This window comes from Lissotriton vulgaris, chromosome 5 (genome assembly GCF_964263255.1).
Source record: "Lissotriton vulgaris chromosome 5, aLisVul1.2, whole genome shotgun sequence".
Taxonomy (NCBI): domain Eukaryota; kingdom Metazoa; phylum Chordata; class Amphibia; order Caudata; family Salamandridae; genus Lissotriton; species Lissotriton vulgaris.
This window is the reverse complement of record NC_141693.1, coordinates 1,547,388,042-1,547,412,800: the sequence shown is the minus strand read 5'-3', so window position 1 is coordinate 1,547,412,800 and position 24,759 is coordinate 1,547,388,042. Positions and strand designations below refer to the sequence as shown.

At 40.2% G+C, this 24,759-nt stretch overlaps 20 non-coding genes across 20 annotated transcripts; all 20 read left to right on the top strand.

The window, feature by feature from the left end:
• The first annotated feature begins 469 nt into the window (after positions 1 to 469).
• Positions 470 to 542, top strand: TRNAR-CCU (transfer RNA arginine (anticodon CCU)). The gene has a single exon. It is a non-coding gene; the product is annotated as a tRNA-Arg (tRNA).
• A 644-nt stretch (positions 543 to 1,186) lies between these two features.
• TRNAR-UCG (transfer RNA arginine (anticodon UCG)) lies at positions 1,187 to 1,259 on the top strand. Its single transcript has one exon. It is a non-coding gene; the product is annotated as a tRNA-Arg (tRNA).
• A 2,373-nt stretch (positions 1,260 to 3,632) lies between these two features.
• On the top strand, positions 3,633 to 3,705 carry TRNAR-CCU (transfer RNA arginine (anticodon CCU)). The gene has a single exon. It is a non-coding gene; the product is annotated as a tRNA-Arg (tRNA).
• Positions 3,706 to 4,349: 644 nt separating this feature from the next.
• Positions 4,350 to 4,422, top strand: TRNAR-UCG (transfer RNA arginine (anticodon UCG)). The gene has a single exon. It is a non-coding gene; the product is annotated as a tRNA-Arg (tRNA).
• Positions 4,423 to 5,204: 782 nt separating this feature from the next.
• On the top strand, positions 5,205 to 5,279 carry TRNAR-CCU (transfer RNA arginine (anticodon CCU)). Its single transcript has one exon. It is a non-coding gene; the product is annotated as a tRNA-Arg (tRNA).
• A 4,099-nt stretch (positions 5,280 to 9,378) lies between these two features.
• Positions 9,379 to 9,451, top strand: TRNAR-CCU (transfer RNA arginine (anticodon CCU)). Its single transcript has one exon. It is a non-coding gene; the product is annotated as a tRNA-Arg (tRNA).
• Positions 9,452 to 10,095: 644 nt separating this feature from the next.
• On the top strand, positions 10,096 to 10,168 carry TRNAR-UCG (transfer RNA arginine (anticodon UCG)). Its single transcript has one exon. It is a non-coding gene; the product is annotated as a tRNA-Arg (tRNA).
• A 782-nt stretch (positions 10,169 to 10,950) lies between these two features.
• On the top strand, positions 10,951 to 11,025 carry TRNAR-CCU (transfer RNA arginine (anticodon CCU)). Its single transcript has one exon. It is a non-coding gene; the product is annotated as a tRNA-Arg (tRNA).
• Positions 11,026 to 12,677: 1,652 nt separating this feature from the next.
• On the top strand, positions 12,678 to 12,750 carry TRNAR-UCG (transfer RNA arginine (anticodon UCG)). Its single transcript has one exon. It is a non-coding gene; the product is annotated as a tRNA-Arg (tRNA).
• A 791-nt stretch (positions 12,751 to 13,541) lies between these two features.
• Positions 13,542 to 13,614, top strand: TRNAR-CCU (transfer RNA arginine (anticodon CCU)). Its single transcript has one exon. It is a non-coding gene; the product is annotated as a tRNA-Arg (tRNA).
• Positions 13,615 to 14,258: 644 nt separating this feature from the next.
• TRNAR-UCG (transfer RNA arginine (anticodon UCG)) lies at positions 14,259 to 14,331 on the top strand. Its single transcript has one exon. It is a non-coding gene; the product is annotated as a tRNA-Arg (tRNA).
• A 1,510-nt stretch (positions 14,332 to 15,841) lies between these two features.
• On the top strand, positions 15,842 to 15,914 carry TRNAR-UCG (transfer RNA arginine (anticodon UCG)). Its single transcript has one exon. It is a non-coding gene; the product is annotated as a tRNA-Arg (tRNA).
• Positions 15,915 to 18,284: 2,370 nt separating this feature from the next.
• Positions 18,285 to 18,357, top strand: TRNAR-CCU (transfer RNA arginine (anticodon CCU)). The gene has a single exon. It is a non-coding gene; the product is annotated as a tRNA-Arg (tRNA).
• A 646-nt stretch (positions 18,358 to 19,003) lies between these two features.
• On the top strand, positions 19,004 to 19,076 carry TRNAR-UCG (transfer RNA arginine (anticodon UCG)). Its single transcript has one exon. It is a non-coding gene; the product is annotated as a tRNA-Arg (tRNA).
• A 1,506-nt stretch (positions 19,077 to 20,582) lies between these two features.
• On the top strand, positions 20,583 to 20,655 carry TRNAR-UCG (transfer RNA arginine (anticodon UCG)). Its single transcript has one exon. It is a non-coding gene; the product is annotated as a tRNA-Arg (tRNA).
• A 782-nt stretch (positions 20,656 to 21,437) lies between these two features.
• Positions 21,438 to 21,510, top strand: TRNAR-CCU (transfer RNA arginine (anticodon CCU)). Its single transcript has one exon. It is a non-coding gene; the product is annotated as a tRNA-Arg (tRNA).
• Positions 21,511 to 22,156: 646 nt separating this feature from the next.
• On the top strand, positions 22,157 to 22,229 carry TRNAR-UCG (transfer RNA arginine (anticodon UCG)). Its single transcript has one exon. It is a non-coding gene; the product is annotated as a tRNA-Arg (tRNA).
• Positions 22,230 to 23,018: 789 nt separating this feature from the next.
• TRNAR-CCU (transfer RNA arginine (anticodon CCU)) lies at positions 23,019 to 23,091 on the top strand. Its single transcript has one exon. It is a non-coding gene; the product is annotated as a tRNA-Arg (tRNA).
• A 644-nt stretch (positions 23,092 to 23,735) lies between these two features.
• On the top strand, positions 23,736 to 23,808 carry TRNAR-UCG (transfer RNA arginine (anticodon UCG)). The gene has a single exon. It is a non-coding gene; the product is annotated as a tRNA-Arg (tRNA).
• Positions 23,809 to 24,590: 782 nt separating this feature from the next.
• Positions 24,591 to 24,663, top strand: TRNAR-CCU (transfer RNA arginine (anticodon CCU)). The gene has a single exon. It is a non-coding gene; the product is annotated as a tRNA-Arg (tRNA).
• Positions 24,664 to 24,759: the final 96 nt, after the last annotated feature.

Here is a 24,759-nt window from a genome sequence, read left to right as displayed (position 1 = left end):
GATTTGTGCAGTTAAAGTGCTAATTTTGCCTACGAGAAAGAAAAGTACTACAGAAGAATTATAAAGGATTTGGCACATTGGCAGCCTTTGCTGATGACACAGTTGGCTAATTTGTAAAGCATTGGTCTATTAAGTTGCAGAGTGTGGTTGAACTTGGTTAGGAGACTTGGTGCCTGTTTCTGTGTCCTGCTGAAGACAAGGACGGCTTGATACCACTGTCAAAGCCCAGTTTATTGAGAAAAGCATCCAGGAAAGAAGAAGTGTTGAGTCGAAAGTGGTTCTCCTCCAATTTCTCTCCACTTGCTCGAAACGAAGAGCCTCCATTATAGCACAGAACAGAGTGTTAAAGTCGGGGATGGAAGAGGATAAAAATGGGAAGTTTACTTATGGAGAGAACTGAGAAATGTCCTGTGTGCAGACGATTGAATTCCTTTTAAATAATGCCTCTAGATTGCATGTGTTTATCTGTGCCTCAGTGGCCTAATGGATAAGGCACTGGCCTCCTAAGCCAGGGATTGTGGGTTCGAGTCCCATCTGAGGTGAAACCCAAAATCCACTCTTACTTTTCCAGAAACATTTATATATTTATTACATGCTTCCGCTCAGAAGCTTATGAGGTATTAGGAACTTTGAAATGGTACCATTTTACTTCTGTACTCTTCAGGGTCATGTTGGTGTTCTGGAACTACAAAGTAGATTTTTAAACACCTATCTTTGTCAGATGCAACTTTGACCCGGCAGAAGATATTCCTTTGGAAAAAATGATTTGAGTTGGATTGGTGTAACTGTTGTTTCTAGAGGTGGTGACAAGCTTTCAGCTACTTGAATAGGGCAAGTCAGGATTCATGAAACATATACAACCTTTGAGTGTGTGTAAATTGGCATATCCAGAAAGCAGGAGTTTGTACTACTGTCAAAACAGTTTCTCTCCACGTCTGGAAATATCCAGAGCTATGTCATGCATACAACTGAGCTTTAATCTCATGAAGAAAGAGGTTTAAATGCAAAAAAGAAAACAAAAGCTTATCGTACTGGTGACATTCTCATTATATCGATTCCAAAAGAGTGCTTTAATTGAAAGGAGCTGAAAAAACACAATGGGATGTAAACCTAAATAACTATCAATATCATATTTCCCATCCTTGCATACCACCTACATTATAAAAATAAGCATAGAAGGACATATGACCGCGTGGCCTAATGGATAAGGCGTCTGACTTCGGATCAGAAGATTGAGGGTTCGAGTCCCTTCATGGTCGGTTTTTGCCAATGGTCAAACAACTCAGCTTTCCATTCAGAATGGAAGCAGGCTCTTCCAATACTCTTATAGCCATCATGTTCTCATTCCTAATTATTCATCAAGTGGAGTACATACTGCACAGTCATTTAGATTGCATCTTCAGCCTAAAATCTTGTCCATGTTAGTGGCATTAAGAAGTGCTTCTATGTACACGCACTGAATATGTAATAGGGTTGCAGAATTTTGACTTGACAGAATGGGTTTTTAGCTTAAGGGTGTGTAGATGAAATGCAAGGTGTGTGTTCATGGAGTGCTTCAAGTGTAAAATCTGTATGATTTGTGCAGTTAAAGTGCTAATTTTGCCTAGGAGAAAGAAAAGTACTACAGAAGAATTATAAAGGATTGGCACATTGGCTGCCTTTGCTGATGACACAGTTGGCTAATTTGTAAAGCATTGGTCTATTAAGTTGCAGAGTGTGGTTGAACTTGGTTAGGAGACTTGGTGCCTGTTTCTGTGTCCTGCTGAAGACAAGGACGGCTTGATACCACTGTCAAAGCCCAGTTTATTGAGAAAAGCATCCAGGAAAGAAGAAGTGTTGAGTCGAAAGTGGTTCTCCTCCAATTTCTCTCCACTTGCTCGAAATGCAGAGCCTCCATTATAGCACAGAACAGAGTGTTAAAGTCGGGGATGGAAGAGGATAAAAATGGGAAGTTTACTTATGGAATAACTGAGAAATGTCCTGTGTACAGACACCAGTGTTTGATGATTGAATACATTTAAATAATGCCTCTAGAATGCAGTGTTTATCTGTCCCACAGTGGCCTAATGGATAAGGCACTGGCCTCTTAAGCCAGGGATTGTGGGCTTGAGTCCCATCTGAGATGAAAACCAATATCCACTCTTACTTTTCCAGAACAATTTATATATTTATTACATGCTTCCGCTCAGAAGCTTATGAGGTATTAGGAACTTTGAAATGGTACCATTTTACTTCTGTACTCTTCAGGGTCATGTTGGTGTTCTGAAACTACAAAGTAGATTTTTAAACACCTATCTTTGTCAGATGCAACTTTGACCCGGCAGAAGATATTCCTTTGGAAAAAATGATTTGAATTGGATTGGTGTAACTGTTGTTTCTAGAGGTGGTGACAGGCTTTCAGCCACTTGAATAGGGCAAGTCAGGATTCATGAAACATATACAACCTTTGAGCGTGTGTAAATTGGCATATCCAGAAAGGAGCAGTTTGTACTACTGTCAAAACAGTTTCTCTCCACTTCTGGAAATATCCAGCGCTATGTAAAGCATACAACTGAGCTTTAATCTCATGAAGAAAGAGGTTTAAATGCAAAAAAGAAAACATAAGCTTATAGTACTGGTGACATTCTCATTATATCGATTCCAAAAGAGTGCTTTAATTGAAAGGAGCTGAAAAAACACAATGGGATGTAAACCTAAATAACTATCAATATCATATTTCCCATCCTTGCATACCACCTACATTATAAAAATAAGCAAAGCAGGACATATGACCGCGTGGCCTAATGGATAAGGCGTCTGACTTCAGATCAGAAGATTGAGGGTTCGAGTCCCTTCGTGGTCGCTTTTTGCCAATGGTCACACAACTCAGCTTTCCATTCAGAATGGAAGCAGGCTCTTCCAATACTCTTATAGCCATCATGTTCTCATTCCTAATTATTCATGAAGTGGAGTACATACTGCACAGTCATTTAGATTGCATCTTCAGCCTAAAATCTTGTCCATGTTAGTGGCATTAAGAAGTGCTTCTATGTACACGCACTGAATATGTAATAGGGTTGCAGAATTTTGACTTGACAGAATGGGTTTTTAGCTCAAGGGTGTGTCGATGAAATGCAAGGTGTGTAAGTATGTGTTCATGAAGTGCTTCAAGTGTAAAATCTGTATGATTTGTGCAGTTAAAGTGCTAATTTTGCCTACGAGAAAGAAAAGTACTACAGAAGAATTATAAAGGATTGGCACATTGGCTGCCTTTGCTGATGACACAGTTGGCTAATTTGTAAAGCATTGGTCTATTAAGTTGCAGAGTGTGGTTGAACTTGGTTAGGAGACTTGGTGCCTGTTTCTGTGTCCTGATGAAGACAAGGACGGCTTGATACCACTGTCAAAGCCCAGTTTATTGAGAAAAGCATCCAGGAAAGAAGAAGTGTTGAGTCGAAAGTGGTTCTCCTCCAATTTCTCTCCACTTGCTCGAAATGAAGAGCCTCCATTATAGCACAGAACAGAGTGTTAAAGTCGGGGATGGAAGAGGATGAAAATGGGAAGTTTATTTATGGAGAGAACTGAGAAATGTCCTGTGTGCAGACGATTGAATACATTTAAATAATGCCTCTAGACTGCATGTGTTTATCTGTGCCTCAGTGGCCTAATGGATAAGGCACTGGCCTCCTAAGCCAGGGATTGTGGGTTCGAGTCCCATCTGAGATGAAAACCAATATCCACTCTTCCTTTTCTAGAAAAATTTATATATTTATTACATGCTTCCGCTCAGAAGCTTATGAGGTATTAGGAACTTTGAAATGGTACCATTTTACTTCTGTACTCTTCAGGGTCATGTTGGTGTTCTGAAACTACAAAGTAGATTTTTAAACACCTATCTTTGTCAGATGCAACTTTGACCCGGCAGAAGATATTCCTTTGGAAAAAATGATTTGAATTGGATTGGTGTAACTGTTGTTTCTAGAGGTGGTGACAGGCTTTCAGCTACTTGAATAGGGCAAGTCAGGATTCATGAAACATATACAACCTTTGAGCATGTGTAAATTGGCATATCCAGAAAGGAACAGTTTGTACTACTGTCAAAACAGTTTCTCTCCACTTCTGGAAATATCCAGAGCTATGTAAAGCATACAACTGAGCTTTAATCTCATGAAGAAAGAGGTTTAAATGCAAAAAAGAAAACAAAAGCTTATTGTACTGGTGACATTCTCATTATATCGATTCCAAAAGAGTGCTTTAATTGAAAGGAGCTGAAAAAACACAATGGGATGTAAACCTAAATAACTACCAATATCATATTTCCCATCCTTGCATACCACCTAAATTATAAAAATAAGCACAGCAGGACATATGACCGCGTGGCCTAATGGATAAGGCGTCTGACTTCGGATCAGAAGATTGAGGGTTCGAGTCCCTTCGTGGTCTGTTTTTGCCAATGGTCACACAACTCAGCTTTCCATTCAGAATGGAAGCAGGCTCTTCCAATACTCTTATAGCCATGATATTCTCATTCCTAATTATTCATGAAGTGGAGTACATACTGCACAGTCATTTAGATTGCATCTTCAGCCTAAAATCTTGTCCATGTTAGTGGCATTAAGAAGTGCTTCTATGTACACGCACTGAATATGTAATAGGGTTGCAGAATTTTGACTTGACAGAATGGGTTTTTAGCTTAAGGGTGTGTAGATGAAATGCAAGGTGTGTGTTCATGGAGTGCTTCAAGTGTAAAATCTGTATGATTTGTGCAGTTAAAGTGCTAATTTTGCCTACGAGAAAGAAAAGTACTACAGAAGAATTATAAAGGATTTGCACATTGGCTGCCTTTGCTGATGACACAGTTGGCTAATTTGTAAAGCATTGGTCTATTAAGTTGCAGAGTGTGGTTGAACTTGGTTAGGAGACTTGGTGCCTGTTTCTGTGTCCTGCTGAAGACAAGGACGGCTTGATACCACTGTCAAAGCCCAGTTTATTGAGAAAAGCATCCAGGAAAGAAGAAGTGTTGAGTCGAAAGTGGTTCTCCTCCCATTTCTCTCCACTTGCTCGAAATGAAGAGCCTCCATTATAGCACAGAACAGAGTGTTAAAGTCGGGGATGGAAGAGGATGAAAATGGGAAGTTTACTTATGGAGAGAACTGAGAAATGTCCTGTGTGCAGACGATTGAATACATTTAAATAATGCCTCTAGACTGCATGTGTTTATCTGTTCCTCAGTGGCCTAATGGATAAGGCACTGGCCTCCTAAGCCAGGGATAGTGGGTTCGAGTCCCATCTGAGATGAAAACCAATATCCACTCTTACTTTTCCAGAAAAATTTATATATTTATTACATGCTTCCGCTCAGAAGCTTATGAGGTATTAGGAACTTTGAAATGGTACCATTTTACTTCTGTACTCTTCAGGGTCATGTTGGTGTTCTGAAACTACAAAGTAGATTTTTAAACACCTATCTTTGTCAGATGCAACTTTGACCCGGCAGAAGATATTCCTTTGAAAAAAATTATTTGAATTGGATTGGTGTAACTGTTGTTTCTAGAGGTTGTGACTAAGCATGGGCGGAAAATCCGTTTCGCTCGCGGATTTTGCGGATTTTCGGTAAATTCACAATCCGCGAGATTCGCGAATCTCCCGCAAAATCCGCAAATCCGCGAGCAGCGGATTTTGCTCGCACTGCTTGCACTGTTTGCGTGAGTTCGCGGCTTCCCAGTACAACTTCGCGCCCCGCGAATAAGGGCAAAATTGCAGAAATACGATCTTAGCAAAACTGAAACTACTTACCAGGTTCAAAAGTTCAGGCTCATCATTAGTAGCCATTTCCTGTAGTGCTTCCTGAGGGGCCCCTCCAGAGTTCAGTTGCCAGTTGCAACTATTATGTGACCCTGCTCTGAACCTCAGAATAGTTACACATATGCCACAAAGGTCCTGAATTACAGCTAAGGGAGACAAGCAGGAGCCAGGCTGGAAGTTCAAATCCATTAATCAGCCCCTAATTCATTATTGTCAGTTGGGGCAGGGCAGGTGTTGTAACTAATTTTGCAACAATGAAAGCACTTAGCAAGTGCGAAAGATCACTAATCAGGAAGCACTAAGGAAGCAGGTGCCAGCTAAAAAAATATTCTGTGACACATTAATCAGCCCCAAATTAATTCAGGTCACTTGAGGCAGGTAAGGTGTGCTTGCGTTGCCACAATAATGTACACTGACTGGACAACCAGAGGGTGCTGTGATGAAACAGAGGGTGGCATGGGTGGGCCAGAGAGTGGCATGAGTAGTCAGAGAGTGGCAGTGGTGACAGAGAGTGGCAGTGATGAAGAAGAGTGTCCCAAACAGGCTGGACACGTAGAAACAACAAGTTCGCGAAACTTGCGATCCGACAGGTAAGTTCGCAATTTGCGAAAGTGTACAAAACCCTCGCGAACTGGCAGAAACCCGCGCAAACACAAAAAAAAAAAATCCGCAAATTCGCGAGAATTCGCGGATTTTGCGGATTGCGAGTTCGCAAATCCGCAAAATTCGCGAACGCGAGATTCGCAAAATTCGCCCATGCTTAGTGGTGACAGCCTTTCAGCTACTTGAATAGGGCAAGTCAGGATTCATGAAACATATACAACCTTTGAGCGTGTGTAAATTGGCATATCCAGAAAGGAGCAGTTTGTACTACTGTCAAAACAGTTTCTCTCCACTTCTGGAAATATCCAGAGCTATGTAAAGCATACAACTGAGCTTTAATCTCATGAAGAAAGAGGTTTAAATGCAAAAAAGAAAACAAAGGTTATAGTACTGGTGACATTCTCATTATATCGATTCCAAAAGAGTGCTTTAATTGAAAGGACCTGAAAAAAAACAATGGGATGTAAACCTAAATAACTATCAATATCATATTTCCCATCCTTGCATACCACCTACATTATAAAAATAAGCACAGCAGGACATATGACCGCGTGGCCTAATGGGTAAGGCGTCTGACTTCGGATCAGAAGATTGAAGGTTTGAGTCCCTTAGTGGTCGGTTTTTGCCAATGGTCACACAACTCAGCTTTCCATTCAGAATGGAAGCAGGCTCTTCCAATACTCTTATAGCCATCATGTTCTCATTCCTAATTATTCATGAAGTGGAGTACATACTGCACAGTCATTTAGATTGCATCTTCAGCCTAAAATCTTGTCCATGTTAGTGGCATTAAGAAGTGCTTCTATGTACACGCACTGAATATGTAATAGGGTTGCAGAATTTTGACTTGACAGAATGGGTTTTTAGCTTAAGGGTGTGTAGATGAAATGCAAGGTGTGTGTTCATGGAGTGCTTCAAGTGTAAAATCTGTATGATTTGTGCAGTTAAAGTGCTAATTTTTCCTACGAGAAAGAAAAGTACTACAGAAGAATTATAAAGGATTGGCACATTGGCTGCCTTTGCTGATGACACAGTTGGCTAATTTGTAAAGCATTGGTCTATTAAGTTGCAGAGTGTGGTTGAACTTGGTTAGGAGACTTGGTGCCTGTTTCTGTGTCCTGATGAAGACAAGGACGGCTTGATACCACTGTCAAAGCCCAGTTTATTGAGAAAAGCATCCAGGAAAGAAGAAGTGTTGAGTCGAAAGTGGTTCTCCTCCAATTTCTCTCCACTTGCTCGAAATGCAGAGCCTCCATTATAGCACAGAACAGAGTGTTAAAGTCGGGGATGGAAGAGGATGAAAATGGGAAGTTTACTTATGGAAGAACTGAAAAATGTCCTGTGTACAGACACCAGTGTTTGATGATTGAATACATTTAAATAATGCCTCTAGAATGCAGTGTTTATCTGTCCCTCAGTGGCCTAATGGATAAGGCACTGGCCTCTTAAGCCAGGGATTGTGGGTTTGAGTCCCATCTGAGATGAAAACCAATATCCACTCTTACTTTTCCAGAACAATTTATATATTTATTACATGCTTCCGCTCAGAAGCTTATGAGGTATTAGGAACTTTGAAATGGTACCATTTTACTTCTGTACTCTTCAGGGTCATGTTGGTGTTCTGAAACTACAAAGTAGATTTTTAAACACCTATCTTTGTCAGATGCAACTTTGACCCGGCAGAAGATATTCCTTTGGAAAAAATGATTTGAATTGGATTGGTGTAACTGTTGTTTCTAGAGGTGGTGACAGGCTTTCAGCCACTTGAATAGGGCAAGTCAGGATTCATGAAACATATACAACCTTTGAGCGTGTGTAAATTGGCATATCCAGAAAGGAGCAGTTTGTACTACTGTCAAAACAGTTTCTCTCCACTCCTGGAAATATCCAGAGCTATGTAAAGCATACAACTGAGCTTTAATCTCATGAAGAAAGAGGTTTAAATGCAAAAAAGAAAACAAAAGCTTATAGTACTGGTGACATTCTCATTATATCGATTCCAAAAGAGTGCTTTAATTGAAAGGAGCTGAAAAAACACAATGGGATGTAAACCTAAATAACTATCAATATCATATTTCCCATCCTTGCATACCACCTACATTATAAAAATAAGCAAAGCAGGACATATGACCGCGTGGCCTAATGGATAAGGCGTCTGACTTTGGATCAGAAGATTGAGGGTTCTTGTCCCTTCGTGGTCGGTTTTTGCCAATGGTCACACAACTCAGCTTTCCATTCAGAATGGAAGCAGGCTCTTCCAATACTCTTATAGCCATCATGTTCTCATTCCTAATTATTCATGAAGTGGAGTACATACTGCACAGTCATTTAGATTGCATCTTCAGCCTAAAATCTTGTCCATGTTAGTGGCATTAAGAAGTGCTTCTATGTACACGCACTGAATATGTAATAGGGTTGCAGAATTTTGACTTGACAGAATGGGTTTTTAGCTCAAGGGTGTGTAGATGAAATGCAAGGTGTGTAAGTATGTGTTCATGAAGTGCTTCAAGTGTAAAATCTGTATGATTTGTGCAGTTAAAGTGCTAATTTTGCCTACGAGAAAGAAAAGTACTACAGAAGAATTATAAAGGATTGGCACATTGGCTGCCTTTGCTGATGACACAGTTGGCTAGTTTGTAAAGCATTGGTCTATTAAGTTGCAGAGTGTGGTTGAACTTGGTTAGGAGACTTGGTGCCTGTTTCTGTGTCCTGCTGAAGACAAGGACGGCTTGATACCACTGTCAAAGCCCAGTTTATTGAGAAAAGCATCCAGGAAAGAAGAAGTGTTGAGTCGAAAGTGGTTCTCCTCCAATTTCTCTCCACTTGCTCGAAATGAAGAGCCTCCATTATAGCACAGAACAGAGTGTTAAAGTCGGGGATGGGAGAGGATGAAAATGGGAAGTTTACTTATGGAGAGAACTGAGAAATGTCCTGTGTGCAGACGATTGAATACATTTAAATAATGCCTCTAGACTGCATGTGTTTATCTGTGCCTCAGTGGCCTAATGGATAAGGCACTGGCCTCCTAAGCCAGGGATGGTGGGTTCGAGTCCCATCTGAGGTGAAAACCAATATCCACTCTTACTTTTCTAGAAAAATTTATATATTTATTACATGCTTCCGCTCAGAAGCTTATGAGGTATTAGGAACTTTGAAATGGTACCATTTTACTTCTGTACTCTTCAGGGTCATGTTGGTGTTCTGAAGCTACAAAGTAGATTTTTAAACACCTATCTTTGTCAGATGCAACTTTGACCCGACAGAAGATATTCCTTTGGAAAAAATGATTTGAATTGGATTGGTGTAACTGTTGTTTCTAGAGGTGGTGACAGGCTTTCAGCTACTTGAATAGGGCAAGTCAGGATTCATGAAACATATACAACCTTTGAGCATGTGTAAATTGGCATATCCAGAAAGGAGCAGTTTGTACTACTGTCAAAACAGTTTCTCTCCACTTCTGGAAATATCCAGAGCTATGTAAAGCACACAACTGAGCTTTAATCTCATGAAGAAAGAGGTTTAAATGCAAAAAAGAAAACAAAAGCTTATTGTACTGGTGACATTCTCATTATATCGATTCCAAAAGAGTGCTTTAATTGAAAGGAGCTGAAAAAACACAATGGGATGTAAACCTAAATAACTACCAATATCATATTTCCCATCCTTGCATACCACCTACATTATAAAAATAAGCACAGCAGGACATATGAACGCGTGGCCTAATGGATAAGGCGTCTGACTTCGGATCAGAAGATTGAGGGTTCGAGTCCCTTCGTGGTCGGTTTTTGCCAATGGTCTCACAACTCAGCTTTCCATTCAGAATGGAAGCAGGCTCTTCCAATACTCTTATAGCCATCATATTCTCATTCCTAATTATTCATGAAGTGGAGTACATACTGCACAGTCATTTAGATTGCATCTTCAGCCTAAAATCTTGTCCATGTTAGTGGCATTAAGAAGTGCTTCTATGTACACGCACTGAATATGTAATAGGGTTGCAGAATTTTGACTTGACAGAATGGGTTTTTAGCTTAAGGGTGTGTAGATGAAATGCAAGGTGTGTGTTCATGGAGTGCTTCAAGTGTAAAATCTGTATGATTTGTGCAGTTAAAGTGCTAATTTTGCCTACGAGAAAGAAAAGTACTACAGAAGAATTATAAAGGATTTGCACATTGGCTGCCTTTGCTGATGACACAGTTGGATAATTTGTAAAGCATTGGTCTATTAAGTTGCAGAGTGTGGTTGAACTTGGTTAGGAGACTTGGTGCCTGTTTCTGTGTCCTGCTGAAGACAAGGACGGCTTGATACCACTGTCAAAGCCCAGTTTATTGAGAAAAGCATCCAGGAAAGAAGAAGTGTTGAGTCGAAAGTGGTTCTCCTCCCATTTCTCTCCACTTGCTCGAAATGAAGAGCCTCCATTATAGCACAGAACAGAGTGTTAAAGTCGGGGATGGAAGAGGATGAAAATGGGAAGTTTACTTATGGAGAGAACTGAGAAATGTCCTGTGTGCAGACGATTGAATACATTTAAATAATGCCTCTAGACTGCATGTGTTTATCTGTTCCTCAGTGGCCTAATGGATAAGGCACTGGCCTCCTAAGCCAGGGATTGTGGGTTCGAGTCCCATCTGAGATGAAAACCAATATCCACTCTTACTTTTCCAGAAAAATTTATATATTTATTACATGCTTCCGCTCAGAAGCTTATGAGGTATTAGGAACTTTGAAATGGTACCATTTTACTTCTGTACTCTTCAGGGTCATGTTGGTGTTCTGAAACTACAAAGTAGATTTTTAAACACCTATCTTTGTCAGATGCAACTTTGACCCGGCAGAAGATATTCCTTTGGAAAAAATTATTTGAATTGGATTGGTGTAACTGTTGTTTCTAGAGGTGGTGACTAAGCATGGGCGGAAAATCTGTTTCGCTCGCGGATTTTGCGGATTTTCGGTAAATTCGCAATCCGCGAGATTCGCGAATCTCCCGCAAAATCCGCAAATCCGCGAGCAGCGGAATTTGCTCGCACTGCTTGCACTGTTCGCATGAGTTCGCGGCTTCCCAGTACAACTTCGCGCCCCGCGAATAAGTGCAAAATTGCAGAAATACGATCTTAGCAAAACTGAAACTACTTACCAGGTTCAAAAGTTCAGGCTCATCATTAGTAGCCATTTCCTGTAGTGCTTCCTGAGGGGCCCCTCCAGAGTTCAGTTGCCAGTTGCAACTATTATGTGACCCTGCTCTGAACCTCAGAATAGTTACACATATGCCACAAAGGTCCTGAATTACAGCTAAGGGAGACAAGCAGGAGCCAGGCTGGAAGTTCAAATCCATTAATCAGCCCCTAATTCATTATTGTCAGTTGGGGCAGGGCAGGTGTTGTAACTAATTTTGCAACAATGAAAGCACTTAGCAAGTGCGAAAGATCACTAATCAGGAAGCACTAAGGAAGCAGGTGCCAGCTAAAAAAATATTCTGTGACACATTAATCAGCCCCAAATTAATTCAGGTCACTTGAGGCAGGTAAGGTGTGCTTGCGTTGCCACAATAATGTACACTGACTGGACAACCAGAGGGTGCTGTGATGAAACAGAGGGTGGCATGGGTGGGCCAGAGGGTGGCATGAGTAGTCAGAGAGTGGCAGTGGTGACAGAGAGTGGCAGTGATGAAGAAGAGTGTCCCAAACAGGCTGGACACGTAGAAACAACAAGTTCGCGAAACTTGCGACCCGACAGGTAAGTTCGCAATTTGCGAAAGTGTACAAAACCCTCGCGAACTGGCAGAAACCCGCGCAAACACAAAAAAAAAATCCGCAAATTCGCGAGAATTCGCGGATTTTGCGGATTGCGAGTTCGCAAATCCGCAAAATTCGCGAACGCGAGATTCGCAAAATTCGCCCATGCTTATTGGTGACAGCCTTTCAGCTACTTGAATAGGGCAAGTCAGGATTCATGAAACATATACAACCTTTGAGCGTGTGTAAATTGGCATATCCAGAAAGGAGCAGTTTGTACTACTGTCAAAACAGTTTCTCTCCACTTCTGGAAATATCCAGAGCTATGTAAAGCATACAACTGAGCTTTAATCTCATGAAGAAAGAGGTTTAAATGTAAAAAAGAAAACAAAAGCTTATAGTACTGGTGACATTCTCATTATATCGATTCCAAAAGAGTGCTTTAATTGAAAGGACCTGAAAAAAAACAATGGGATGTAAACCTAAATAACTATCAATATCATATTTCCCATCCTTGCATACCACCTACATTATAAAAATAAGCACAGCAGGACATATGACCGCGTGGCCTAATGGATAAGGCGTCTGACTTCGGATCAGAAGATTGAGGGTTCGAGTCCTTTCGTGGTTGGTTTTTGCCAATGGTCACACAACTCAGCTTTCAATTCAGAATGGAAGCAGGCTCTTCCAATACTCTTATAGCCATCATGTTCTCATTCCTAATTATTCATGAAGTGGAGTACATACTGCACAGTCATTTAGATTGCATCTTCAGCCTAAAATCTTGTCCATGTTAGTGGCATTAAGAAGTGCTTCTATGTACACGCACTGAATATGTAATAGGGTTGCAGAATTTTGACTTGACAGAATGGGTTCTTAGCTCAAGGGTGTGTAGATGAAATGCAAGGTGTGTAAGTATGTGTTCATGAAGTGCTTCAAGTGTAAAATCTGTATGATTTGTGCAGTTAAAGTGCTAATTTTGCCTACGAGAAAGAAAAGTACTACAGAAGAATTATAAAGGATTGGCACATTGGCAGCCTTTGCTGATGACACAGTTGGCTAATTTGTAAAGCATTGGTCTATTAAGTTGCAGAGTGTGGTTGAACTTGGTTAGGAGACTTGGTGCCTGTTTCTGTGTCCTGCTGAAGACAAGGACGGCTTGATACCACTGTCAAAGCCCAGTTTATTGAGAAAAGCATCCAGGAAAGAAGAAGTGTTGAGTCGAAAGTGGTTCTCCTCCAATTTCTCTCCACTTGCTCGAAACGAAGAGCCTCCATTATAGCACAGAACAGAGTGTTAAAGTCGGGGATGGAAGAGGATAAAAATGGGAAGTTTACTTATGGAGAGAACTGAGAAATGTCCTGTGTGCAGACGATTGAATTCCTTTTAAATAATGCCTCTAGATTGCATGTGTTTATCTGTGCCTCAGTGGCCTAATGGATAAGGCACTGGCCTCCTAAGCCAGGGATTGTGGGTTCGAGTCCCATCTGAGGTGAAACCCAAAATCCACTCTTACTTTTCCAGAAACATTTATATATTTATTACATGCTTCCGCTCAGAAGCTTATGAGGTATTAGGAACTTTGAAATGGTACCATTTTACTTCTGTACTCTTCAGGGTCATGTTGGTGTTCTGGAACTACAAAGTAGATTTTTAAACACCTATCTTTGTCAGATGCAACTTTGACCCGGCAGAAGATATTCCTTTGGAAAAAATGATTTGAGTTGGATTGGTGTAACTGTTGTTTCTAGAGGTGGTGACAAGCTTTCAGCTACTTGAATAGGGCAAGTCAGGATTCATGAAACATATACAACCTTTGAGTGTGTGTAAATTGGCATATCCAGAAAGCAGGAGTTTGTACTACTGTCAAAACAGTTTCTCTCCATGTCTGGAAATATCCAGAGCTATGTCAAGCATACAACTGAGCTTTAATCTCATGAAGAAAGAGGTTTAAATGCAAAAAAGAAAACAAAAGCTTATCGTACTGGTGACATTCTCATTATATCGATTCCAAAAGAGTGCTTTAATTGAAAGGAGCTGAAAAAACACAATGGGATGTAAACCTAAATAACTATCAATATCATATTTCCCATCCTTGCATACCACCTACATTATAAAAATAAGCATAGAAGGACATATGACCGCGTGGCCTAATGGATAAGGCGTCTGACTTCGGATCAGAAGATTGAGGGTTCGAGTCCCTTCATGGTCGGTTTTTGCCAATGGTCAAACAACTCAGCTTTCCATTCAGAATGGAAGCAGGCTCTTCCAATACTCTTATAGCCATCATGTTCTCATTCCTAATTATTCATGAAGTGGAGTACATACTGCACAGTCATTTAGATTGCATCTTCAGCCTAAAATCTTGTCCATGTTAGTGGCATTAAGAAGTGCTTCTATGTACACGCACTGAATATGTAATAGGGTTGCAGAATTTTGACTTGACAGAATGGGTTTTTAGCTTAAGGGTGTGTAGATGAAATGCAAGGTGTGTGTTCATGGAGTGCTTCAAGTGTAAAATCTGTATGATTTGTGCAGTTAAAGTGCTAATTTTGCCTACGAGAAAGAAAAGTACTACAGAAGAATTATAAAGGATTGGCACATTGGCTGCCTTTGCTGATGACACAGTTGGCTAATTTGTAAAGCATTGGTCTATTAAGTTGCAGAGTGTGGTTGAACTTGGTTAGGAGACTTGGTGCCTGTTTCTGTGTCCTGCTGAAGACAAGGACGGCTTGATACCACTGTCAAAGCCCAGTTTATTGAGAAAAGCATCCAGGAAAGAAGAAGTGTTGAGTCGAAAGTGGTTCTCCTCCAATTTCTCTCCACTTGCTCGAAATGCAGAGCCTCCATTATAGCACAGAACAGAGTGTTAAAGTCGGGGATGGAAGAGGATAAAAATGGGAAGTTTACTTATGGAAGAACTGAGAAATGTCCTGTGTACAGACACCAGTGTTTGATGATTGAATACATTTAAATAATGCCTCTAGAATGCAGTGTTTATCTGTCCCTCAGTGGCCTAATGGATAAGGCACTGGCCTCTTAAGCCAGGGATTGTGGGCTTGAGTCCCATCTGAGATGAAAACCAATATCCACTCTTACTTTTCCAGAACAATTTATATATTTATTACATGCTTCCGCTCAGAAGCTTATGAGGTATTAGGAACTTTGAAATGGTACCATTTTACTTCTGTACTCTTCAGGGTCATGTTGGTGTTCTGAAACTACAAAGTAGATTTTTAAACACCTATCTTTGTCAGATGCAACTTTGACCCGGCAGAAGATATTCCTTTGGAAAAAATGATTTGAATTGGATTGGTGTAACTGTTGTTTCTAGAGGTGGTGACAGGCTTTCAGCCACTTGAATAGGGCAAGTCAGGATTCATGAAACATATACAACCTTTGAGCGTGTGTAAATTGGCATATCCAGAAAGGAGCAGTTTGTACTACTGTCAAAACAGTTTCTCTCCACTTCTGGAAATATCCAGAGCTATGTAAAGCATACAACTGAGCTTTAATCTCATGAAGAAAGAGGTTTAAATGCAAAAAAGAAAACAAAAGCTTATAGTACTGGTGACATTCTCATTATATCGATTCCAAAAGAGTGCTTTAATTGAAAGGAGCTGAAAAAACACAATGGGATGTAAACCTAAATAACTATCAATATCATATTTCCCATCCTTGCATACCACCTACATTATAAAAATAAGCAAAGCAGGACATATGACCTCGTGGCCTAATGGATAAGGCGTCTGACTTCGGATCAGAAGATTGAGGGTTCGAGTCCCTTCGTGGTCTGTTTTTGCCAATGGTCACACAACTCAGCTTTCCATTCAGAATGGAAGCAGGCTCTTCCAATACTCCTATAGACATCATGTTCTCATTCCTAATTATTCATGAAGTGGAGTACATACTGCACAGTCATTTAGATTGCATCTTCAGCCTAAAATCTTGTCCATGTTAGTGGCATTAAGAAGTGCTTCTATGTACACGCACTGAATATGTAATAGGGTTGCAGAATTTTGACTTGACAGAATGGGTTTTTAGCTCAAGGGTGTGTAGATGAAATGCAAGGTGTGTAAGTATGTGTTCATGAAGTGCTTCAAGTGTAAAATCTGTATGATTTGTGCAGTTAAAGTGCTAATTTTGCCTACGAGAAAGAAAAGTACTACAGAAGAATTATAAAGGATTGGCACATTGGCTGCCTTTGCTGATGACACAGTTGGCTAATTTGTAAAGCATTGGTCTATTAAGTTGCAGAGTGTGGTTGAACTTGGTTAGGAGACTTGGTGCCTGTTTCTGTGTCCTGCTGAAGACAAGGGCGGCTTGATACCACTGTCAAAGCCCAGTTTATTGAGAAAAGCATCCAGGAAAGAAGAAGTGTTGAGTCGAAAGTGGTTCTCCTCCAATTTCTCTCCACTTGCTCGAAATGCAGAGCCTCCATTATAGCACAGAACAGAGTGTTAAAGTCATGGATGGAATAGGATGAAAATGGGAAGTTTACTCATGGAGAGAACTGAGAAATGTCCTGTGTGCAGACGATTGAATACATTTAAATAATGCCTCTAGACTACATGTGTTTATTTGTGCCTCAGTGGCCTAATGGATAAGGCACTGGCCTCCTAAGCCAGGGATTGTGGGTTAGAGTCCCCTCTGAGGTGAAAACCAATATCCACTCTTACTTTTCCAGAAAAATTTATATATTTATTACATGCTTCCGCTCAGAAGCTTATGAGGTATTAGGAACTTTGAAATGGTACCATTTTACTTCTGTACTCTTCAGGGTCATGTTGGTGTTCTGGAACTACAAAGTAGATTTTTAAACACCTATCTTTGTCAGATGCAACTTTGAACCGGCAGAAGATATTCCTTTGGAAAAAATGATTTGAGTTGGATTGGTGTAACTGTTGTTTCTAGAGGTGGTGACAGGCTTTCAGCTACTTGAATAGGGCAAGTCAGGATTCATGAAACATATACAACCTTTGAGTGTGTGTAAATTGGCATATCCAGAAAGCAGCAGTTTGTACTACTGTCAAAACAGTTTCTCTCCACGTCTGGAAATATCCAGAGCTATGTCAAGCATACAACTGAGCTTTAATCTCATGAAGAAAGAGGTTTAAATGCAAAAAAGAAAACAAAAGCTTATCGTACTGGTGACATTCTCATTATATCGATTCCAAAAGAGTGCTTTAATTGAAAGGAGCTGAAAAAACACAATGGGATGTAAACCTAAATAACTATCAATATCATATTTCCCATCCTTGCATACCACCTACATTATAAAAATAAGCACAGAAGGACATATGACCGAGTGGCCTAATGGATAAGGCGTCTGACTTCGGATCAGAAGATTGAGGGTTCGAGTCCTTTCGTGGTCGGTTTTTGCCAATGGTCACACAACTCAGCTTTCCATTCAGAATGGAAGCAGGCTCTTCCAATACTCTTATAGCCATCATGTTCTCATTCCTAATTATTCATGAAGTGGAGTACATACTGCACAGTCATTTAGATTGCATCTTCAGCCTAAAATCTTGTCCATGTTAGTGGCATTAAGAAGTGCTTCTATGTACACGCACTGAATATGTAATAGGGTTGCAGAATTTTGACTTGACAGAATGGGTTTTTAGCTCAAGGGTGTGTAGATGAAATGCAAGGTGTGTAAGTATGTGTTCATGAAGTGCTTCAAGTGTACAATCTGTATGATTTGTGCAGTTAAAGTGCTAATTTTGCCTACGAGAAAGAAAAGTACTACAGAAGAATTATAAAGGATTGGCACATTGGCTGCCTTTGCTGATGACACAGTTGGCTAATTTGTAAAGCATTGGTCTATTAAGTTGCAGAGTGTGGTTGAACTTGGTTAGGAGACTTGGTGCCTGTTTCTGTGTCCTGCTGAAGACAAGGACGGCTTGATACCACTGTCAAAGCCCAGTTTATTGAGAAAAGCATCCAGGAAAGAAGAAGTGTTGAGTCGAAAGTGGTTCTCCTCCAATTTTTCTCCACTTGCTCGAAATGAAGAGCCTCCATTATAGCACAGAACAGAGTGTTAAAGTCGGGGATGGAAGAGGATGAAAATGGGAAGTTTACTTATGGAGAGAACTGAGAAATGTCCTGTGTGCAGACGATTGAATACATTTAAATAATGCCTCTAGACTGCATGTGTTTATCTGTGCCTCAGTGGCCTAATGGATAAGGCACTGGCCTCCTAAGCCAGGGATTGTGGGTTTGAGTCCCATCTGAGGTGAAAACCAATATCCACTCTTACTTTTCTAGAACAATTTATATATTTATTACATGCTTCCGCTCAGAAGCTTATGAGGTATTAGGAACTTTGAAATGGTACCATTTTACTTCTGTACTCTTCAGGGTCATGTTGGTGTTCTGAAGCTACAAAGTAGATTTTTAAACACCTATCTTTGTCAGATGCAACTTTGACCCGGCAGAAGATATTCCTTTGGAAAAAATGATTTGAATTGGATTGGTGTAACTGTTGTTTCTAGAGGTGGTGACAGGGTTTCAGCTACTTGAATAGGGCAAGTCAGGATTCATGAAACATATACAACCTTTGAGCGTGTGTAAATTGGCATATCCAGAAAGGAGCAGTTTGTACTACTGACAAAAAACAGTTTCTCTCCACTTCTGGAAATATCCAGAGCTATGTAAAGCATACAACTGAGCTTTAATCTCATGAAGAAAGAGGTTTAAATGCAAAAAATAAAACAAAAGCTTATTGTACTGGTGACATTCTCATTATATCGATTCCAAAAGAGTGCTTTAATTGAAAGGAGCTGAAAAAACACAATGGGATGTAAACCTAAATAACTACCAATATCATATTTCCCATCCTTGCATACCACCTACATTATAAAAATAAGCACAGCAGGACATATGACCGCGTGGCCTAATGGATAAGGCGTCTGACTTCGGATCAGAAGATTGAGGGTTCGAGTCCCTTCGTGGTTGGTTTTTGCCAATGGTCACACAACTCAGCTTTCCATTCAGAATGGAAGCAGGCTCTTCCAATACTCTTATAGCCATCATGTTCTCATTCCTAATTATTCATGAAGTGGAGTACATACTGCACAGTCATTTAGATTGCATCTTCAGCCTAAAATCTTGTCCATGTTAGTGGCATTAAGAAGTGCTTCTATGTACACGCACTGAATATGTAATAGGTTGCAGAATTTTGACTTGACAGAATGGGTTTTTAGCTTAAGGGTGTGTAGATGAAATGCAAGGTGTGTAAGTATGTGTTCATGGAGTGCTTCAAGTGTAAAATCTGTATGATTTGTGCAGTTAAAGTGCTAATTTTGCCTACGAGAAAGAAAAGTACTACAGAAGAATTATAAAGGATTGGCACATTGGCTGCCTTTGCTGATGACACAGTTGGCTAATTTGTAATGCATTGGTCTATTAAGTTGCAGAGTGTGGTTGAACTTAGTTAGGAGACTTGGTGCCTGTTTCTGTGTCCTGCTGAAGACAAGGGCGGCTTGATACCACTGTCAAAGCCCAGTTTATTGAGAAAAGCATCCAGGAAAGAAGAAGTGTTGAGTCGAAAGTGGTTCTCCTCCAATTTCTCTCCACTTGCTCGAAATGCAGAGCCTCCATTATAGCACAGAACAGAGTGTTAAAGTCGTGGATGGAATAGGATGAAAATGGGAAGTTTACTTATGGAGAGAACTGAGAAATGTCCAGTGTGCAGACGATTGAATACATTTAAATAATGCCTCTAGACTACATGTGTTTATTTGTGCCTCAGTGGCCTAATGGATAAGGCACTGGCGTCCTAAGCCAGGGATTGTGAGTTAGAGTCCCATCTGAGGTGAAAACCAATATCCACTCTTACTTTTCCAGAAAAATTTATATATTTATTACATGCTTCCGCTCAGAAGCTTATGAGGTATTAGGAACTTTGAAATGGTACCATTTTACTTCTGTACTCTTCAGGGTCATGTTGGTGTTCTGGAACTACAAAGTAGATTTTTAAACACCTATCTTTGTCAGATGCAACTTTGACCCGGCAGAAGACATTCCTTTGGAAAAAATGATTTGAGTTGGATTGGTGTAACTGTTGTTTCTAGAGGTGGTGACAGGCTTTCAGCTACTTGAATAGGGCAAGTCAGGATTCATGAAACATATACAACCTTTGAGTGTGTGTAAATTGGCATATCCAGAAAGCAGCAGTTTGTACTACTGTCAAAACAGTTTCTCTCCACGTCTGGAAATATCCAGAGCTATGTCAAGCATACAACTGAGCTTTAATCTCATGAAGAAAGAGGTTTAAATGCAAAAAAGAAAACAAAAGCTTATCGTACTGGTGACATTCTCATTATATCGATTCCAAAAGAGTGCTTTAATTGAAAGGAGCTGAAAAAACACAATGGGATGTAAACCTAAATAACTATCAATATCATATTTCCCATCCTTGCATACCACCTACATTATAAAAATAAGCACAGAAGGACATATGACCGAGTGGCCTAATGGATAAGGCGTCTGACTTCGGATCAGAAGATTGAGGGTTCGAGTCCCTTCGTGGTCGGTTTTTGCCAATGGTCACACAACTCAGCTTTCCATTCAGAATGGAAGCAGGCTCTTCCAATACTCTTATAGCCATCATGTTCTCATTCCTAATTATTCATGAAGTGGAGTACATACTGCACAGTCATTTAGATTGCATCTTCAGCCTAAAATCTTGTCCATGTTAGTGGCATTAAGAAGTGCTTCTATGTACACGCACTGAATATGTAATAGGGTTGCAGAATTTTGACTTGACAGAATGGGTTTTTAGCTTAAGGGTGTGTAGATGAAATGCAAGGTGTGTGTTCATGGAGTGCTTCAAGTGTAAAATCTGTATGATTTGTGCAGTTAAAGTGCTAATTTTGCCTACGAGAAAGAAAAGTACTACAGAAGAATTATAAAGGATTGGCACATTGGCTGCCTTTGCTGATGACACAGTTGGCTAATTTGTAAAGCATTGGTCTATTAAGTTGCAGAGTGTGGTTGAACTTGGTTAGGAGACTTGGTGCCTGTTTCTGTGTCCTGCTGAAGACAAGGACGGCTTGATACCACTGTCAAAGCCCAGTTTATTGAGAAAAGCATCCAGGAAAGAAGAAGTGTTGAGTCGAAAGTGGTTCTCCTCCAATTTCTCTCCACTTGCTCGAAATGCAGAGCCTCCATTATAGCACAGAACAGAGTGTTAAAGTCGGGGATGGAAGAGGATGAAAATGGGAAGTTTACTTATGGAGAGAACTGAGAAATGTCCTGTGTGCAGACGATTGAATACATTTAAATAATGCCTCTAGACTGCATGTGTTTATCTGTGCCTCAGTGGCCTAATGGATAAGGCACTGGCCTCCTAAGCCAGGGATTGTGGGTTTGAGTCCCATCTGAGGTGAAAACCAATATCCACTCTTACTTTTCTAGAAAAATTTATATATTTATTACATGCTTCCGCTCAGAAGCTTATGAGGTATTAGGAACTTTGAAATGGTACCATTTTACTTCTGTACTCTTCAGGCTCATGTTGGTGTTCTGAAGCTACAAAGTAGATTTTTAAACACCTATCTTTGTCAGATGCAACTTTGACCCGGCAGAAGATATTCCTTTGGAAAAAATGATTTGAATTGGATTGGTGTAACTGTTGTTTCTAGAGGTGGTGACAGGCTTTCAGCTACTTGAATAGGGCAAGTCAGGATTCATGAAACATATACAACCTTTGAGCGTGTGTAAATTGGCATATCCAGAAAGGAGCAGTTTGTACTACTGACAAAAAACAGTTTCTCTCCACTTCTGGAAATATCCAGAGCTATGTAAAGCATACAACTGAGCTTTAATCTCATGAAGAAAGAGGTTTAAATGCAAAAAAGAAAACAAAAGCTTATTGTACTGGTGACATTCTCATTATATCGATTCTAAAAGAGTGCTTTAATTGAAAGGAGCTGAAAAAACACAATGGGATGTAAACCTAAATAACTACCAATATCATATTTCCCATCCTTGCATACCACCTACATTATAAAAATAAGCACAGCAGGACATATGACCGCGTGGCCTAATGGATAAGGCGTCTGACTTCGGATCAGAAGATTGAGGGTTCGAGTCCCTTCGTGGTTGGTTTTTGCCAATGGTCACACAACTCAGCTTTCCATTCAGAATGGAAGCAGGCTCTTCCAATACTCTTATAGCCATCATGTTCTCATTCCTAATTATTCATGAAGTGGAGTACATACTGCACAGTCATTTAGATTGCATCTTCAGCCTAAAATCTTGTCCATGTTAGTGGCATTAAGAAGTGCTTCTATGTACACGCACTGAATATGTAATAGGTTGCAGAATTTTGACTTGACAGAATGGGTTTTTAGCTTAAGGGTGTGTAGATGAAATGCAAGGTGTGTAAGTATGTGTTCATGGAGTGCTTCAAGTGTAAAATCTGTATGATTTGTGCAGTTAAAGTGCTAATTTTGCCTACGAGAAAGAAAAGTACTACAGAAGAATTATAAAGGATTGGCACATTGGCTGCCTTTGCTGATGACACAGTTGGCTAATTTGTAATGCATTGGTCTATTAAGTTGCAGAGTGTGGTTGAACTTGGTTAGGAGACTTGGTGCCTGTTTCTGTGTCCTGCTGAAGACAAGGGCGGCTTGATACCACTGTCAAAGCCCAGTTTATTGAGAAAAGCATCCAGGAAAGAAGAAGTGTTGAGTCGAAAGTGGTTCTCCTCCAATTTCTCTCCACTTGCTCGAAATGCAGAGCCTCCATTATAGCACAGAACAGAGAGTTAAAGTCGTGGATGGAATAGGATGAAAATGGGAAGTTTACTTATGGAGAGAACTGAGAAATGTCCTGTGTGCAGACGATTGAATACATTTAAATAATGCCTCTAGACTACATGTGTTTATTTGTGCCTCAGTGGCCTAATGGATAAGGCACTGGCCTCCTAAGCCAGGGATTGTGAGTTAGAGTCCCACCTGAGGTGAAAACCAATATCCACTCTTACTTTTCCAGAAAAATTTATATATTTATTACATGCTTCCGCTCAGAAGCTTATGAGGTATTAGGAACTTTGAAATGGTACCATTTTACTTCTGTACTCTTCAGGGTCATGTTGGTGTTCTGGAACTACAAAGTAGATTTTTAAACACCTATCTTTGTCAGATGCAACTTTGACCCGGCAGAAGATATTCCTTTGGAAAAAATGATTTGAGTTGGATTGGTGTAACTGTTGTTTCTAGAGGTGGTGACAGGCTTTCAGCTACTTGAATAGGGCAAGTCAGGATTCATGAAACATATACAACCTTTGAGTGTGTGTAAATTGGCATATCCAGAAAGCAGCAGTTTGTACTACTGTCAAAACAGTTTCTCTCCACGTCTGGAAATATCCAGAGCTATGTCAAGCATACAACTGAGCTTTAATCTCATGAAGAAAGAGGTTTAAATGCAAAAAAGAAAACAAAAGCTTATCGTACTGGTGACATTCTCATTATATCGATTCCAAAAGAGTGCTTTAATTGAAAGGAGCTGAAAAAACACAATGGGATGTAAACCTAAATAACTATCAATATCATATTTCCCATCCTTGCATACCACCTACATTATAAAAATAAGCACAGAAGGACATATGACCGAGTGGCCTAATGGATAAGGCGTCTGACTTCGGATCAGAAGATTGAGGGTTCGAGTCCCTTCGTGGTCGGTTTTTGCCAATGGTCACACAACTCAGCTTTCCATTCAGAATGGAAGCAGGCTCTTCCAATACTCTTATAGCCATCATGTTCTCATTCCTAATTATTCATGAAGTGGAGTACATACTGCACAGTCATTTAGATTGCATCTTCAGCCTAAAATCTTGTCCATGTTAGTGGCATTAAGAAGTGCTTCTATGTACACGCACTGAATATGTAATAGGGTTGCAGAATTTTGACTTGACAGAATGGGTTTTTAGCTTAAGGGTGTGTAGATGAAATGCAAGGTGTGTGTTCATGGAGTGCTTCAAGTGTAAAATCTGTATGATTTGTGCAGTTAAAGTGCTAATTTTGCCTACGAGAAAGAAAAGTACTACAGAAGAATTATAAAGGATTGGCACATTGGCTGCCTTTGCTGATGACACAGTTGGCTAATTTGTAAAGCATTGGTCTATTAAGTTGCAGAGTGTGGTTGAACTTGGTTAGGAGACTTGGTGCCTGTTTCTGTGTCCTGCTGAAGACAAGGACGGCTTGATACCACTGTCAAAGCCCAGTTTATTGAGAAAAGCATCCAGGAAAGAAGAAGTGTTGAGTCGAAAGTGGTTCTCCTCCAATTTCTCTCCACTTGCTCGAAATGCAGAGCCTCCATTATAGCACAGAACAGAGTGTTAAAGTCGGGGATGGAAGAGGATGAAAATGGGAAGTTTACTTATGGAGAGAACTGAGAAATGTCCTGTGTGCAGACGATTGAATACATTTAAATAATGCCTCTAGACCGCTTGTGTTTATCTGTGCCTCAGTGGCCTAATGGATAAGGCACTGGCCTCCTAAGCCAGGGATTGTGGGTTTGAGTCCCATCTGAGGTGAAAACCAATATCCTCTCTTACTTTTCTAGAAAAATTTATATATTTATTACATGCTTCCGCTCAGAAGCTTATGAGGTATTAGGAACTTTGAAATGG